Genomic DNA, 18228 nt, shown 5'->3' with positions numbered 1-18228 from the left:
CTCAAGTTTTTTGTACTAAGCAACTGGAGGGATGGGGCTATTTACTGGGATGGGGAAGTTTATGGAAGGATTGCCTGGCGGCTGGGATCACCAGTGTGGTTTCAGACCTGCGTAGTTCGAAAAGCTTTTGGGAGACATTTAAGGGGAGGTGGTGAGTAGAATTGCGTCTCTGAGTCTGGAATTCAGGGGGCAGTGTTGGCGGGGGGGCTTCTGTTTGGGGGTTGTAAGTAGCTGATTGAATTCACAGCTGGGGAATCTGTGTAGAAGGGGAAGAGGAAGGCAGTGAGGATGAGCCCATGTTTGTAAAACACACATTTGAGGAAGAGCCTCTGATAGGAATGAGAACTAAGAAAGCTGGATTCCTGAGGCCACATGGAGGAAAAGACAGAGATCAGTTATATTGAGGGCTGTTACATCAGGTGAGATGATGACTGAGAATTAACCATTAATATATCTGCAACATGGTGAGCCAGGCACTCCCTTAGATCTTCTGCAGAAAACAATGAAAAGTGCTAGATATCATATTTTCAAAGGTTTTTTAATTCTCTATGAGCTGGCAAGGAAGTAGAGGGTACTCCAGGAGAAAACTTGCAACGGCAATGCTCTTGAACAGGCACTATGAGAAAGGGTCTGGGATGTCAGTGGCAGGGTTTGTGTCAAAGGTTGGACATTTCAACAAAAGTAGCAGGAAGGAGGACAGGCTGTCTGGGCACATGTGCAGGTGGTTGGAAGACACGGTGGCGGGAACGTGTAGTCCTCTTCCCGATGGTTTCTCTGTGACATCACAAGTAAAGTCATTCGCTGAGGGGAAAGGTAGGGGGGAAGAGTGCCGGAATTTTGAGAAGAAAAGAAGTATGAAAGAATCTCCTGGGACTATTGTAAGATTGCACTAGCAACCCACTCGAGGTCAGCAGTCATGGGCTATAACGGGAGTGTGTTGGGGTAAGTGCATGTGTCTCTCCATTATGTGCAGCTCCACAGGCACAGGTGTGGAGAGGGTTTTGGCTCGAAAGTCAAAGCAAGAGGGGGTAAGGTAGGGAAGGGAAACTCTGACAACCCACTATGGAATCGAAGTGGGAAAGGCAAGGTGTCGGGCAGGAGGACGGAAGAGGGAAGCTTAGAAATCAGAGCCTTCCCTGTTTCCATTTGCCATTGACTCTAACCTACCTTCCCTATGAATTTCTATTTATCGCTGCCTCGCCCATTTCCTTGTGAGCCCCTGTCTCATTCTTTGATGTTTTCAATCTACTCTGTAGCAGTTTTCTTGTCCAAGGTAGGAAATCCATAACTGTCAATTGGACTGTGTTTTCATATTTTTCCTAGTCATTATATATCAGTTACATTATGTGAAATTTTATTGAGAATTCTTTTTGAAAAGCCAGCTCCATATAAATACGTATAAGGAACTATTCTGCTCCAAAGTGCTACTTTAGATTATAGATGTATCAGCATGGCTGAGGTAAATTAAACTTTTGACAACATGGTTATTTTGTCAATTAAGTAGATGGAAGAGACAAAATATTTCAATAAGGTATTTGGCTAGAACTGTTTGATTTGACCTGTGTACATTTAGTCAAAGTGACCTAATGCTTGCCAGTTTTCTATTTTATTTTGAGGAAAGCCTAGAAGATAAAAAAGGAAAGGCAGTCACCTTTTTCTTTTGAAAATAATATATTGACAATGGTTATCAATTTGAAATTTTGTTACAGTTACATTATGTGTTTGTTACAGTTATGTGTTTATTACAGTTATGTGCTTATGTGTTTGCATGTGTGTGCACGTTGGTAGGGGATTGGTGGAGTCAGGAGGAGAATATAGAATATAAAAGCTGTTACGTCAGAGTGATTGGCAAAGGATCTCTTAAAAAATATCCTGTATGTGACTATGGCCAGCATAAAAGACTAAAACTAAACTAAAAGTATTGTCTTGAGGTCTAGTACTATATAACTTTAGTTAACAAATATGTAACGTGTATCTTCGGGTGTGTGGTGCTGTACTAGGTGCTGGGGCTACGGCAATGGAAAACAGATAAAAAATAAAACTTTTATTATCATAAGGTTCAAAATCGAATGGGGCTGTGAGCTAGAATTGGTGTGGAGACAGAGTGGGCAGATTTTCGTGGCTGACCACACGTGGGAGATCAGGGCGGGAGGGTGATGGAAGATCATATGGAAGTTTTGATCCTGAGCAGATGATGCTGACTTCCCTCATTTAGGGAAAACAAGAGGACTACAGAGTCTGGGGAAAGATGCTGGTTTAGATGATGCATGCCATGCAGACACCTGTACGGAAGCATCCAGTGGCAATTAGGTGAGAAGGCAGAGAATATACATGCTGCTGCTGTAAGTTTAGGTGCAGGGAAGAAGGATGTGAGGAACCAACAAAGAAGCTTGGGGGGAGAGTTGAGTTATGAGCCAGGCTGTGAAGCGAAGGCTGCTCTTCGTTGCTGCATTTATAAAACAGCGCGGTCTCCTTTACGTGTATGATTCTGCTTTTGATTAAAAGTTTGTGTTTTCCTCACACGGCAGATTTGAAATTCTATGAGAATGTAGCAGGAGATAGACGTATGTTCTAAAGGTAGAATAGGTAACCTTAAGAATATCCGTTAATAAATTTTAATTTCAGGCACTTGAAAGATGGAATACCTAGGCAAACAGCAGTTTGGGGATCAGATTCGCGAGCTTTTAAAGTTTATTGGATTTTTGTGTTTGGCTTATGGATTCGTTTTCCCTTTGGTGTTCTACAATGTTATTGGGGGGTGCTCACATTGTGTGTTACTCTAGCACATGAGTTCTCAAAATCTGACCTCCCTCGGTCTTTGGGAGCTTCTGCTATGTTGCCCAGCTCATCTCATTGGCTTCTTTCCCTTTTGTGTTGTGCTTTGAGTCTCAAGGTTAATTCTTGTGGGAAGCAAAGAAGAGGAAAGAATTGAGGAACCTTGGCCTTCCTGCTGCTCTGCTTCCTGGAGAACCCCCTCCCCCACCCAGCGTCTTTACCACTCAGTTTCTGCTCCCCTGTCCATCCCCTCCTCTAAACTGGGAGAGACAGGAGGTCATGGGTTGAAGTCCAGAAAGCCTCAATAGTCTTTTTCCTGTTTGATTTTCCTCTTGATCTCTTGTCTACTTGCCTGCTGGTATTTATGGCAACAGTGCTCATAATGGAAATATAAAAAGTCCAACCGAACCTATGTGCGTGCTGAAAATCCTAACCTTTAAACTTGCACAATTCTTAATCCCAAGAAGCATTGATTTCTGGATGTTCGGCACTGCTTTATATTCCTAAGGGATAGTTCGCATCCATCTCAACTCCTCAATTTCTTTCTCAACTGTATTCTTACAAATGCCCTATTTTTAAAATTACTCCTCTGAAGCATATTCCAGACAGGACCACACTAATTTTTAATATATACTTGGTGAATAGCTGAATTTGAAAATAACCATTTAATTCCATTCTTTGTGTCCTTAGGGCATCTTGCTGTTCTTTTACTTAGAAAATTCTAACCCCTTGGTACTATTCAACTTTGATCAGAATGAGTTTTCTACTGACGTAGGAAGAAACAGCTTTGTCACCATCGTTGAAAAGATGGATTCTGTTGGGAAAGGTAAAGTATGTCTTAGTGATCTTGTTCTCAGCACGATATGAGAAACAGATTCACATCCAGTGTCATCATCTGGTGCAGAATTTATCATCTAGAAGCCAAGAGAGAAGCATGTCACATTTAATCAGTACTCTGCTCGACTCTTAACTTAGAGGTCTTTGAAAACAGACTCACTTAGAGGAAATGATATTGTTTTCCCAGACACTGAATTTATATTAAAAAAATAAGCTTCTTTTTTCTTGGGGATTTTGTCTTTAGTTTTCCCTTGGCACTTTTACATCATTCCCCTAAGAAGGCGCTTTAACGACTGTGCTTCTTAGAGCAGCACAGCATAATTAGGCAATTGCCCTTGTGTCTAGAGTCCACGGGTGGGAGGGGGGGAAGGTGACAGAATTGTGCAATGGGCTCATTATAAAACAGTGCAAAATAAAAACCTGAACTTACCAGTTAAAGGAAAGCTGAAAATGTGCTGTAAAATATTAAGGCATAAAAGATGAAAGTAAAAATCATCTTCAGTAGAATGGCTTGGATAGTCAGTTGGGATCAGTAGTAATTGGTTAATTGAAAAGATAAGTTAATGAAAAAAGCAATAAAACAGGGCAATTATTAAAAATGATACACATGTGCCTTCAACATTTCACTTTATGTTAATGCTCATTCACCAGTACTTTGACCCCCATGGGGTTTCTTTGATTATGGTTGAACTGATTTGAGTTCTTGTAGAAATCACACCCATGATCTCTGATTTCTAATTTTGGTGTCTTTAAGTGGAGCAGAACTTGAAGGATGTAAGCAATCTGAGTGCAGAATCTTTCTTGATTTTCATGACATTTTCTTCCAATCTTTTATGGTACAAGAACACCCATATTCAAAGGAGTATTTTTAGCCATTTGCCTTTATCAAGTTTTTTCAAATCATTCAATCTATTTTTTTTTCACAGAAATAGCAACTCTCTCTTTTGCAATTATGCTTGTGATTTCAAAAATAATTAAATTACATAATTAGAATAACAAGGCCAACTTGCATAAATAAAATGGGGGGCCTATAAGGGGGGGAGCAGATATCCATTGCATGGGCAGTCTGTGAGGGCATCCTGGCTGCACGGGCAGCTTCCCATGGCTCCCATCACATTCCTCTGTGAAGCAGAAGAAATACAAAAATAGTTGCTTACTTGAATTATTCTGATCCACAGATATCAGTTGAATTGAAGGAGAGACTTTTTTATTTTTAAGAAAACTTTTATTTCAGAATAGTTTTAGATTTACAGAAGAGTCACAAAGATAATACAGGGGGTTCCCCATACCCTCGTTTTCCCTATTAGAATCTCATCAATGTGGTACCTTTGTGACAATTAATTAATATTGATACATTATTATTAATACAAGTCTGTATTTTATTAGGATATTATTAGTTTTTACCTATGGTTCTTTTTCTGTAATTGGATCCCATCCAGGATACCACATCACATTTGCTAATCATGTCCCCTCAGACTTGTCTACACTGGGGCAGTTTGGGAAACTTTCCTCATTTTTGATAGCCTTGACAGTTTTGAGGGACACTGGTCAAATGTTTTGTAGCGTGTTCCTTAATTTGGGTTTATCTGACATTTTCCTCATGTTTAGCCTAGGATTATGGATTTTGGGGAGGAAGGTTTCAGATGTAAGGTGTCATTTTCATCACATCGTATGCAGGGTACCTATCAATACTTACCAATATGAAGTAATGCTGTCAATGTTGACCTTCATCACCTGGCCCAGTTAGTAGTCAGACTTCTCCCCATTGCCTCTGGTGACTGTTATACTCAGATGGTTTACCATATTGAAATGGGAATATGTGCAGTAGTTAAGTTCTTTCATCCATGTTCTCCTCATGATAGAATTAGACAGTTTGGCCTCTTGATGAGGATTTTGTGACTAGCCAAAGAAATACACTTAATGTCAGCACTCCTGACATCTCAGCACTCCTACTGAATTCCCATTTTGCTGTCTTGTTTTACATTTCTTGAGCTTTAGTATTAGTATCTGACTGAAGGAAACACAGGCTCCAAGGCTGTTTTTGGCATTGGTTTGGAAGGAAAATGGCGTGCCACGGTCACACACTTGTGCTTCTGCAGTTGTATGCTTCAGGGTTCTAAGCTTGAGACTAAATTTACCATTCCTTTGTTCAGTTTTGTTTCATCCTGTGGTTAGAATTTATGGCAGTTAAACATTTTTCTGCTCTTGAGTGCTTTTAGCAAAAATGTACTTGATAATCACCTTGCAGCATATCAGTGGATGACCAGGTCAACTAATCATTGACCTGGCAACTAATCACTGCCCTATTTGCAGACCAAATAATTCCAATATGGTGTAGGGAGATGGAAAATAATTCCGGTATGGTGTAGGGAAAAGGTTTGTGCCATCAACCTAAGCCACAAACCACAATGGCTCATATCTCATACTTCGTAGAAGTCATACAAAACCTGAGAATAAATCTTTTAATAAGGAATCAGACTCTTACACTATGTCAATCTTTTGGAAACATTTTAATATAGAACACAAAGAGATCTCTAAAACCCAGAGACCATCTGTTGCCTTTGTGGGCCTGGAGATATCATGAGGATATTACACAGACTTCCTTTTACTGAAATTTTTGTGATAAGAATGTGAAAACATTTCATTTTAGAAATGACACTCATTTACCTTATTTACGCAATAATCGTTTCCTAACCCTCAGTAAAGAACAAAAAGCATAGTCCCAACAGTTTAAACTTAACACCTAGGTTGTCTATAGGCAGATGAGGTCGAGGCCAATTCTTTATAGGTTTTCTCTTCTATAACCCCAAAGGACTTTCTTTTTCAATCACATCTTGGCTGAATATGGAACTCAATCATCTGTTGCCCCAATATCTACATCGTATAGACAGCTCCAGTGTGAACTTAACCTTAAACCGCTGAATGAGTGAATGGCTTACTGCCCAATCAGGCATCATTTTTCCGTTTCTACGTTGTTTTGGTTCTGTGCCCCTCACTAGGATATTTGCTTCTGCTGACGTGGTAGTGACACATCTGGGGAGAAATAGCACGCACTGTAAAAACATGTTACGAAGGGAAATCCTAAGGCCTGGGTTTTACAGATCCCTGTGGCACATCTAATTCTCTGTCCCTGGGCATGATCCTAACCTTTGACTTCCAGTTTCCTGCGAGAGGAGGAAAAGGCAGTTATAGCTGCCTTGCCCCTACCTCCAGAAAGGTGGTTTCAGGATCCAGTGCATGGTAATTGTGCGAACGGGTTATAAGCCACGTTGGGCTGGACAGTCAAAGGAAAAGAATGAATGAAGTCTGCATAGGGGTGAGGAAAGCCTACAGGAATCCTTCCTACCTATACCATGACTAGTTATCCCAGTGCAGTATGTGGTGAAGATTTATGCTATGAAAACAATGAATCAGAAGGACAGATTGAATTAGTCGATACTCTCAAGGACATCTCCAGGCCCAAAGCTTAGATGACAAATGCACTTTAGTGGCATCAGAGTCCCTGAGTAGTGTAATTAGTTGTTTAACAAAAGCCTGATGACAATAATCATGATGACTAGGAACCTACTATAGTAAACGAAAGTTGGAAAACATGATTTTTAGGATTCTTCCTTGTTTTAAAATTCTACAGATGGCCAACTTAAAATAATCGAACCAATGACCTAAACGGAAGTAATCTGTAGACCCATGGGGGAGAAACAAATAAAAAATGATATATTAAAATACTTTTAATAATATGTATTCACATTTAAAAAAATTCCACTTTCAAGATGGGAATAGGAACACAGAGCTCCCTATGCACGAGATGCAGTCGTAAGAGCCCCCCTAGCTCATCAGCCCTCACCGAAGCCTTATGAGGACAAGGGGACTGAGGCACAGAGGGAGGGAGTAACTACACTGAATAAAACAACTGGTTTGGGGAGCCAGCACTTGGACAAAGGTAGTCGATATAATAAATATGAAACAAAAATTAATTTGGGAAGATGTCACTAATTGATGCAAGGAACAGAAGTAGCTGAACAATTAGAAAAACACTGGAAATAAAAAGAGGAATGGCTAACATGGTAACTACCCAAATGTCCAAACACAAATGAGAAAGTACGAGACAAGGGGACACCATGGTGTTCAAGGACTGTCTTTGAAATTAACATTTGGAATGTACTTATTTTTAAAGTTGCTATTAGATAATTCATAGCCAATATTTAGGGATTTTTTAGATAAGGCAGTTCTAATAGTTACCCAAATTGTATTCAGGAATAGGTAGGGTTTTTTGTTTTGTTTTTGTTTGTTTGTTTTTTAAATCTGCCTCTGAAGAAAGACCAGTTGAAAACAAAAATTAAGCAGTGGAGAAAAGGGCTGCTATTTTAAGAAAATCAGTTATTAAAAATTAATAGGAAATGTATTTGATTATATTAAGTAGATATGCTTTCTCATTGACTTCAGTAATTTTTTTTAAGTTTATTGTGTGTGTGTGTGTGTGTGAGAGAGAGAGAGAGAGAGAGAGAGAGAGAGAGACAGAGAGACAGAGAGAGAGAGAGAGACAGACAGAGGGAGAGACAGACAGAGAGGAGAATGAGCAGTGGAGTGTCAGAGAGGGAAGAAGAGGATCCCAAACAGGGGCTCGAACCCACAAACCGTGAGATCATGACCTGAGCCAAAATCAAGAGTCAGATGCCTAACTGACTGAGCCACCCAGGCGCCCCTGACTTTAGCACTTGAATTGTACCAGATCATTCATAAATGAATTCTACGGTTTTGACTAAAAAACCACTGGTATTACAATTACGCAAAAAATGCTATGTTCCATTTGTTAACAATGTTTTTCTAGCATTTGTGGATGTTGACTGTTGATTTTTTTCAGATTTCAAGTTTCTACTTCTACCTCTGTCTCCTTGAATACTCACGAGAAATTGCTGTACCTATGACAGGTTGCATGATGTTTTCCCCCCTCTGTGCACTCAATTTGTGTATTATTGTATCATATGACATTTTGAATCAAGCGCTGCTAGTACCAAGCTGCTCTCAGCAGCTGATGCCAAAAATATTCATTATAACCCTTCTCAGCATGCAAGTGAGGGCACTTCAAATCCCAGAGACGGAACTTTCAGCGATTGTGCTTCTCTTTCTTTTGCATATTATACAGCAAAAAGGATGCAAAACGAAATGAGGCTTGTTAGAAAAGAATGCCTTGGTAAAATATTGTAAAGCATGCAGTTCGTGGTTCATGAAAGTCACGTGAAATTCAGCAGCACATTATAGATACCACCCCAGAGGCCTTGTGCCCCTTCTCTTCTCTTGCCTCAAGTGGCATTTTTCTTCAGTGTTTGATTTCATTCAGGTGCCAGCCATTTACACCCCTGGAAGTAAGCAGTCCCCTTCCCGGAGAATCATGATATGATACGCGCACGTACATTTGCTTTTGCTCTGGCCCTTTATGGGAAGAGGCCAGTCAGGATGAATTTAGTCCTTGCGGTAGTAACAAGGCGCATGGAAGGCATGGAAGGTTCCCTTCTCCAAAGGAGGACAATTAAAAAAACAAATTCAATAAGTAAGTTTTGTCATTTTCTAATATTAAGAGTGCTGAGCCTGTAAACATCAGCAAGTTTCTTATACATTAATTCATTGTACAAAGTGAATGCCGAAGACTCAGTAGCCAGCTGACAGGATGCCAGAAAATGTCACAGCAGAGAAGAGGGAGCCTTCTGAAGTGGTTTTGAACACCGGACCTCCCACCTGCAGCGTCTTCTGGAGGAAGAAACATGGAGCCTGTTGACAGGGGTTTGTGGATGGAAAAGTGGGGTTGGCAGGGGACAGCAATGTGTGGATTCTTTTCCTATTGCCTGAAAAACTGCCTCTCTTATTTGCTGACCCTGGAAAGACCATGAGCAAAGGGCTGGCCCTGGGCAAAGGTCATTTTCATCTCAGCCTGATGAGTACAATCCATGTGCCGCTGATGTCTGTGACTCCTGCTCAAAGCGCTGTGAGCTCAATCTCCCAGAGAGGGCCAAAGTCACACGTGTCCTCCAAAGAAACCAGAGCTGTTGCTGTGGTCTGCTGTGTTCCTAAGAGATGCCAGAACCACACTGGGTTTTCACTGTGGTCTTGCACTCTACCTGCCCTGCCATTCATTGTATTGGTTGACTCCATGCTTTAAAAAAATGTGTTCTTATAGAGATGTTTCTTATCCTGCTGAGTCTCAAGCCACTGCTGTAGCTACAGTGATATCTTCTATCTGGTGTATGTTTTGCTAACTTTTTTTTTAATGTTTATTTATTTTTGAGAGGGAGAGACAGAGTGTGAGTTGAGGAGGGACAGAGAAAGAGAAGGAGACCCAGAATGTGAAACAGGATCCAGGCTCCGAGCCGTCAGCACAGAGCCTGATGCAGGTCTCGAGCTCAGGAACAGCGAGATCATGACCTAGGCCGAAGTCTCAACCAGCTGAGCCACCCAGGAGTCCCTGTTTTGCTAACTTTTGTCTTGGAAATCACAAAGTCTTACCCACGCCTTAAAGGAAAAGCTCAGAATTCTTGTCTATTGAGTACTTAGCATGTAGTTGACACTGTAGTGAATACTCTATATATGAAAACCCAGAACAAGCTGATGTGCTAATCCTTAAAAAAAAATAGTAATATGATCTTACCTGTGGAAGTGGTTTAGGATACTGATCTCACATTTTCCTGTTACATTTGAAATTCTGGAAGATAATAGGGTGAAAGATTTACCCTCGAGAAGAATAATATGTTTGAATCTTCTGCTTTGAAAACACATAGAAATTTCCATATTTATTTTGCTCTGGAGCATATAGTAGGAAATGTTTGGCAGGTAAAATTTGACTTCTTTTAAACTCCCTTAGTTGTTGTCAGTTAATTTGAACTCATGGAAAACAGACCTTTTATTAACAACAGCACAGCCCCACAAAATGTAGAGCCATTAGTGGAATATTATCAAGCCATTTTCAAAACACCTATCCATGAATCTCTGGTGTGACAAAAGGCTTAAAAAAACCAGGAAGGCTAGTTTAGTATTGAGCACTGATTCATGCGAACTCATGAGATGCAAGCCCAAAGAACAAGTTTTACACCAGGTATGGCCAGCTGGTCAGTCTGCAGTGGTTGGGATTGGGTGACCCGGGGTCACAAGCCAGGCTGGCTCTAAATCAGATAACTGTAGAGTCAGCATTAATGTGCTGAGTCATTGCAGCGACTCTGAAGCATTTTTCTCCTCTTTCAAGCGCTTCCAGGTTGTGGCCAGAGAAGCCCGAGTGGACAGCAGGAGGGGTGGCCGATCATGGTGGTCAGAACCAGAGCGAGGGGGCGGACACCTGCTTGGGAACGTGAATCCTTCCAGGCGCACTGTAGCCATCGGCTTCTGAGTGCTGTCTTTTTTTGCCAGCCTCATTCTTTAGGATCCCACTATATTCACATTAGGTTCTTGAAATTTTGGCCTCAGTTTCTCCAGCGTAGCTTAATGTCATGTGCAGCCCCTTAGCTTGTGGTTGATAATTATCTTGTGTTAGAAAGTTTTATTTATCAATCCATCTATTTTAATTTATATTTATATATTTTGGTGAACAGATAACAGATTCTGGAGACAGAGAACTAATAAACTCCACTAGGTTTCTCTCAGCAACACCATGCAAACTTCCCCACTTTTCTTCTCCCAGACCTTCTGTATTTAGGGCTCTCAGTGGAACACAGAAGAACTTGCTAGCATATTCAGAAGGTTCAGAAGGTTTCTCTGCTATGAAGAAAAGATCAAGCCCAGTGTATAAAATGCCCTGAAATTTATAAATTTCAAAAGAAGAAAAATGCCTAGTTTACCTTTTAAATGATAGTTCACATAAGAATGTAGGGAATTCATAAGGCTATTTTGAGTTAGTGAGTCGGTAAGTACTTTCCCATAGTTTGTAGCGAAAAAGTTAGAGAATCTGTATCAATCACCTTTTTTAGCAAGAGCATATGTTTTTTCTGCTTTTAGAATCAGACCCAAGAAAACATGCAGCTTAGTAAAAAATAATACTGTGCAATTTCAACCCTCTCTTTGTTTTGATTTTTAAAAATTTTTATGTAAGGGGTGCCTGGGTGGCTTGGTCGGTTGAGTGTCTGACTTCAGCTCAGGTCCTAGTCTCGGGGTCCATGAGTTTGAACCCCGTGTCGGGCTCTGTGCTGACAGCTCAGAGCCTGGAGCCTGCTTCAGATTCTGTGTCTCCCTCTCTCTCTGCCCCTCCTCTGCTCATGCTCTACATCTCTCTCTCTCTCTCAAAAAAAAAAAAAAGTTAAATTTTTTTTTCCTGTGAGCACTTGCTTCTGCAGCACATTTACTAAAATTGTAACAATTTGAGAAGATTAGCATGGCCCAAGGATGACAGGCAAAATTTTTATGTGAAAGCGGTACAGAGTGGAAAAGAATGATGTTGTTTTCTAGAATGTTATTGGTTAGATGACTTCTATTTGATTTCTGCAACAGTATACGTTCCACTAAAGGACAATTACCAACTATATAGGTCTGGATTGGCCCACCGAGCAGTACTCACTGGCAGGGTGGCTTTCTGCCACTGCTAGGTTGACTCTAGGGCTGGTGACAACTGTATAGGGTAGAGCAATGATGTGATTTAAAGGGAGGATGGGGAGGGACAAGGCAGTGAAACTGCTAGGGAAGGGTGACGTGGCCTTGGACCTAGCTCAAGGTTGTCCCCTATCACTCACTCCAGACGTAAGTTCACGACCACAGCCAAGACTTGCATATGCAGAGAAACACGGTGCTGTGTTCGGGTTGGATTCAGGGACAGCACTAGAATTTAATGGGAAAATTGGTAGCTGGCACAAAACCAAAGTTAATTGGGTCCAGAGAGCCAAAGATGAGCTGTTGCTCTGGACCTCAGGGTTGGGGAGTCCTGCGTCCAGAGGCTGGGCTGGTAGGGGAGCAGGTGTGGTGGTGTTAGTACCATGCCATGGGGATGACCTTGGCACTTACGGGCACTGCAACAGGAAAAGAGAATTGCCAAATTCAGACTATAGGGAAAAATATCCAAGGGGACACACTTATAAAAATGAGAAGACACCACCCATTCACATATATGAAATGAAAGAAATATATTTTACTCCATCAATAAGCAAAAAGTGGTCGCTACAGTGTGAGGAGGTGACTATTTACAAGTTAGATAATACTTTTCTTCCGAGGGTTTTGAAGTACTTTTGATTCTCTAAATGTTATTGTGGGGGGCGGGGGCGGGGTGCCTGGGTGGCTCAATCAGTTAACTGCTGACTCTTGATTTCAGCTTAGGTCATGATCTCTTAGTTTGTGAGCTCAAGCCCCGTGTTGGGCTGACAGCGCAGGGCCTGCCTGGGATTCTCTCTTTCCCTCTTTCTGCTCCTCCCCCACTCACTCTCTCTGTCTCTCTCTCAAAATAAATAAGTAAACTTTAAAAAATGTTATTATGGTGTAGTAAAAAAAAAGGAAGTAGGGGCGCCTGGGTGGCTCGGTTGGTTAAGCCACCGACTTCGGCTCAGGTCATGATCTCACAGTCCGTGAGTTCGAGCCCCGCGTCAGGCTCTGTGCTGACAGCTCGGAGCCTGGAGCCTGCTTCAGATTCTGTGTCTCCCTCTCTCTCTGCCCCTCCCCTGCTCATGCTCTGTCTCTCTCTCTCTCTCTCTGTCAAAAATAAATTAAAAAAACATTTAAAAAAATCTTATATAAAAAAGGAAGTAAATATCTTGGTCTGCATTTAGAATTAATACAAAACTGAATCAGTGTGAATTCAGCTTTGGACTTCGAATCGGTTTTCCTCTTAATTACTGAGAATATGAAGATACGTGAGACTATCACTGTCCTATTTATGGCAGATTGTTTTCGTGAGTTTGCAACACGCTATATTTTTCAGGCTAACATGAACACAGACTACTTTCTCAGTTTTTCATGATTGTGATTGAAGGAAATTAAAAAGCTAGATAAAACAAAATTATTGTTTCAAAGTGGTATGGAAAAAAAATAAAATGCCGAGGTAATGTACTAGAGCCTTTGAATTTTTAGATTCGTAGACAGATTCAACTTGAAAGAGTACTTTATCCTTTGATGCAAATGTTTTTTTTTTTTATCATCCATCCTCAAAAGAAAGATTTTGGTTCGTTTGTGTAACTTCAAAAGATTCTCTCTTATTCACTGATCAAACAATTACTGAGTGCTACAGTGTGCCAGGCACTGTGCCTGATGCTTGGCATAGAGGATGATTAAAGCGAGTTTCAAGCATGCTTGAGCAGTGGAAAGACAGAGGGAAAAAAGTAGAACTTCTAGCAAGCAAAGAATTATTCTCTCAGAGATAAAATTTTTTTGAGGGGGGCGAGTGGTCTAATGGGGGAAGTAAAAAGACTAATATTTTATGCATAGTAACAATAATTTTAGAAGTGTCTCATTTTTAAAATCCTATTTGGTGTATTTTTGTGTCATCTTGTCTGTTTGTATTAAAAAGTAAGAGCATTCTTAAAATTAAGCGTTCAGTATTAGACGTGTGATCAACTCATATCTCTTCTCATTATAGAGATATAAATTGTTATGTGACTTGCCCTATAGTTCTGGTCTGAAATTTAAATAAATAAGGTAAAAAAGTATTTGAGGAGGAGAAGAATAAAAAGGACATGGCATCAGTAGAGATGTTTTCACAAAGAATTACCAAAAAAGGTACATGCCTACCTTTTAAACAGTTCCTATGGAACAGATTTGCTCATTGTGATTATATCCCAAATAATGTCATATGATAAAGTGGCTTGGATATCTAGGCTGCAATGACATTTAACTTCACAGTCTCAGTGTAATGCCAGAAAGAATACATGCAAACATGCAGCATACATATGCAACGTTTTCAAAAAGGTCAAAGCAAACCCAGAATATATTGATGCAAAGGGACTTGGTAGCCTTGAGTTACAAGCCTTCTTTCTAATTGCTATCACCATGAAAACTCAAATTTATGAACTGTTGTCAGCTATGTGTCAGAGACAGAGAAGACCAACTAGGACCAAAACATATGCCGTGTGTCCTCCCTGGCGTGAAAGAAGGAAGAAAGTGTTTGCCTTCTTTAGAAATGAATCCCTGGGGTAGTGTTTGTAGCATGGGTTCTGTGCAATTAAACAAAGCAGTTGAGGCACTTCATATTGTTAACTGTTATTCACTTAAAATAACAAATACTAGATTGCAATAATAGTATTTGTTGTTAATTCCACAATTTCTGACTCAACAGCGAAGGAATTAATCAATCAAGATTTATTGGGCACTTTTTGTGGACCACACATGAATGGGTTGATGGAAAAAGCAGGGTAACACATAAATTATGCTTTCCATTGATATGTTCATTTAACAAATGCCCATTAGGCATTTTGTACAAGCTACCCACACAAATGAGCATTATGAGTCAGTCATAGAGGTAAGTAATCCTAAATGGTCTTTGGCCACAGAGATTTGCCAGGCAAGATGCTCATGCAGAAAAACAAAACATTTCAATGAAATACGTGACTGTGTGCAATATGCAGATAATAAATATTGTGGCTATTTCCTCCTTTAAAAGGAAAAGAGGGATTTTATGGAAGAAGAGTAACTTGATCAGATTCTGTGTGATGGGGATACTTTGAGGAGCAGGGAATTTCTTTCGAGGTGGACAGATGAGCAATAGTGGAGAAAATGGAACAGCTCATTCTTAAAATTGAGGGGAGGAAATGCTCATCATGCAGTCAGAAGAGAGGATATAGACATGTTTGGTTAGGAGATACACAGTGATTGTCTAGGATCCTTAGCCCCTTAAAGTAAAACATCCCCAAGTGAGTTTACTAAATACCATCTATAAGGTTGGAGCCTGCCCTAAACAATGAGACCAATTTTGCCCTCAGTCAGAGAATGTTCTAAGAATCTTTAAGCCATGGCTCAGAGACATACAGTCTAGTTTTTTGTTTGTTTGTTTGTTTTTTGTTTTCCTTCTGCTGCTGCTTTGCTGTTGAACCCTGGTCCATGAAGCATTCCCTCTCCTTGATCCTTCAACCGACTCCCTACCTTGGATCATGGTTCTGCAACTACCATTGTTTGCTTTGAAGCCTCTACCTTGGCTTCATGCCCTGAGATACTGGCTGTTGTAACTCTGGGCAAATTACTTACCCTCTCTGTGCTTCCATTTTATCATTTGTAAGTGGGAATAACAATAGTTCCTACCTCATTGGGAGTTGTAAGTGTTAAGAACATTTAGAACAGTGCCTGGAACTTACTAAGCACTATGAAAGTACAAAAAATTATCAAAGTATTATTTTGGCTTATGTATGTATGTACATATGTTTATTTTATTTAGAGAGAGAGAGAGAGAGAGAGAGAGAGTGCCAGAGAGAGAGGGAGAGAAAGAGTCCCAAGCAGGTTCTATGTTGTCAGTACAGAGCCTGCTACGGGGCTGAAACTCATGAACCATGAGATTATGACCTGAACAGAAACCAAGAGTTGATGCTTAACTGATTGAGCCACCCAGGCTCCCCTTGGCTGGTCTGTAAGGTTCTGGCTTATCTATTCCCTGACTAAACACAGGCCTAAAAGAGTGGAGAGTTTATGAAGAAGATCCTTAGAGATGTTGGAATATAGTGTACTCTCAGTCTAATAACAAAATAGAGAAAAATTCTGTGCAAAGATGGTGCGATATTAATTCTTAGTGTAACTTTCCAAGTTATTCAGAAACCAAGTTTATTATTGATCTGATAAAAATATGAACAAGCATTTATCACACCAATCATTAGCTCACCCTGCTTCTGGAAATACACATGTGTAAAGAATTCCAACAAAAGTTACTTTTCTAGATTTTTTATCATCTCTAGAAAAACAGCTACCATGAATGTATTTCATATAACACAATCTGGAAATTCTTCTTAATGAAGTAGTGAAATAGCCCTTGAAGCAACATTCACAACCAAAAGAATGGTTTTATTCTGTGTACCAAGAACATTCATCAAATCACTAAAGAGACTATTACAGGGCTATGAATATTATTCTTTGCTCTATGAAAAATTTTATCTGACATCAGGAGGATACAAGTTTGTAGCTGTCATTTCTTCTTTTTTTAATATTAAAAATTTTTTTAGTGTTTATTTATTTTTGAGAGAGAGACACACAGAGTGTGAGCGGGGGGAGGGACAGAAAGAAGCGAGTCACATATTCCGAAGCAGGCTCCAGGCTCTGAGCTGACAGCAGAGAGCCCGATGCAGGGCTTGAGCTCACTGACCGTAAGATCATGACCTGAGCTGCAGTCGGATGCTCAACCAGGTGAACCACCCAGGTGCCCCTGTAGCTGTCATTTCTAAATGAATAAACAAGTCCAATTATATGGTCATCCAGGATTTATTCTTTCTTTTTTCTTTCTTTTATGCCTTTGGTGACTCTCCTTTGCCTTGTTAAAATTTATTTATTTTTGAGAGAGAGAGAGAGAGAGAGCGCACACAAACGGGAGAAGTAGAGAGAGGGAGACAGAGAATCCCAAGCAGGCTCTGTGTGGTCAGTACTCATCCCAACAAGTGCCCTGTTTAATGCCTATCACCCATTTAGCCCATCCCCCCACCTACATCCCCTCCAGCAACCCTCAGTTTGTTCTCTGTATTTAAGAGTCTCTTTGGTTTGCCTCCCTCTCTGTTTTTATCTTATTTTTCCTTTCCTTCCCCTATGTTCATCTGGTTTTTTTAATTATGAATATCATTTTAAAAATGGAGCACCTTATGAGGACTTGTGTATGTAGAATGCATTTTGAGAACTGAAATTTTAGGAACCACAACTTTGGGAAGCTCTTAGTGGCTGAGCTTAAGATAAATGTTGAGGGTAGAACATTGAGAGTAGAGTGGGTATGAGGAAGTTTTGGTCTACAGAGCCATTCTCTTAAACATATTGTTAGGGAGCACCAAGTGTAGTGGAGATAAAGATATATTTTTCTAGAAGGAAAGGGAAATCAATTATTGTTACAGTTGCTCAGTTAATTATGATATTATAATTAAGATAGATGAAATAATTTCTAAATAAGACATGGTCCTACAATCCAGAAATTGCACTACTAGGTATTTACTCAAAGAATACAAAAATACTAATTCAAAGGTACACTTGCACCCCCATGTTTGTAAGAGCATTATCTACAATAGCTGAACTATGGAAACAGCCCAAATGTCCATCAACTGATGAATGGATAAAGAAGATGTGGTATATATACACAATGGAATGTTACTCAGCCATAAAAAAGAATAAAATCTTGCCATTTGCAAAGACATGGATGGAGCTAGAGTATAGTATGCTAAGCAAAATAAGTCAGAGAAAGACAAATACCATATGATTTCACTCATATGTGAAATTTAAGAAACAAAACAAATGAGAAAAAGGGGGGAGAGGGAAGGAGAGAAACCAAGAAACAGACTGCTAACTATAAAGAAGGAACTGGACTTGGCTAGCCAGCCCCCATAACTGCATAAGTTACCAGAAGGGAGGGGGTGAGGGGAGGGGTTACATGGGTGATAAGGATTACGGAGAGCACTTGTGATGAGCGCCAGGGGGTGTTGACGTGCTGAATCACTATATTGTACACCTGAAACTAATATTACATTGTACGTTAACTAAATGGAATTT

At 40.2% G+C, this 18228-nt stretch overlaps 1 protein-coding gene and 1 pseudogene across 6 annotated transcripts in view; both read left to right on the top strand.

Annotated features, from left to right (window-relative positions):
- Positions 1-18228, top strand: part of FGF14 (fibroblast growth factor 14) — a 631433-nt gene that overhangs the window by 104450 nt on the left and 508755 nt on the right. The window lies entirely within an intron of this gene.
- On the top strand, positions 11913-12008 carry LOC122202828 (annotated as a pseudogene).

The sequence above is a fragment of the Panthera leo genome, chromosome A1, assembly GCF_018350215.1.
Source record: "Panthera leo isolate Ple1 chromosome A1, P.leo_Ple1_pat1.1, whole genome shotgun sequence".
NCBI lineage: Eukaryota > Metazoa > Chordata > Mammalia > Carnivora > Felidae > Panthera > Panthera leo.
Note: the sequence above shows the minus strand (reverse complement) of the source record. Positions and strands in the feature narration are given on the sequence as shown.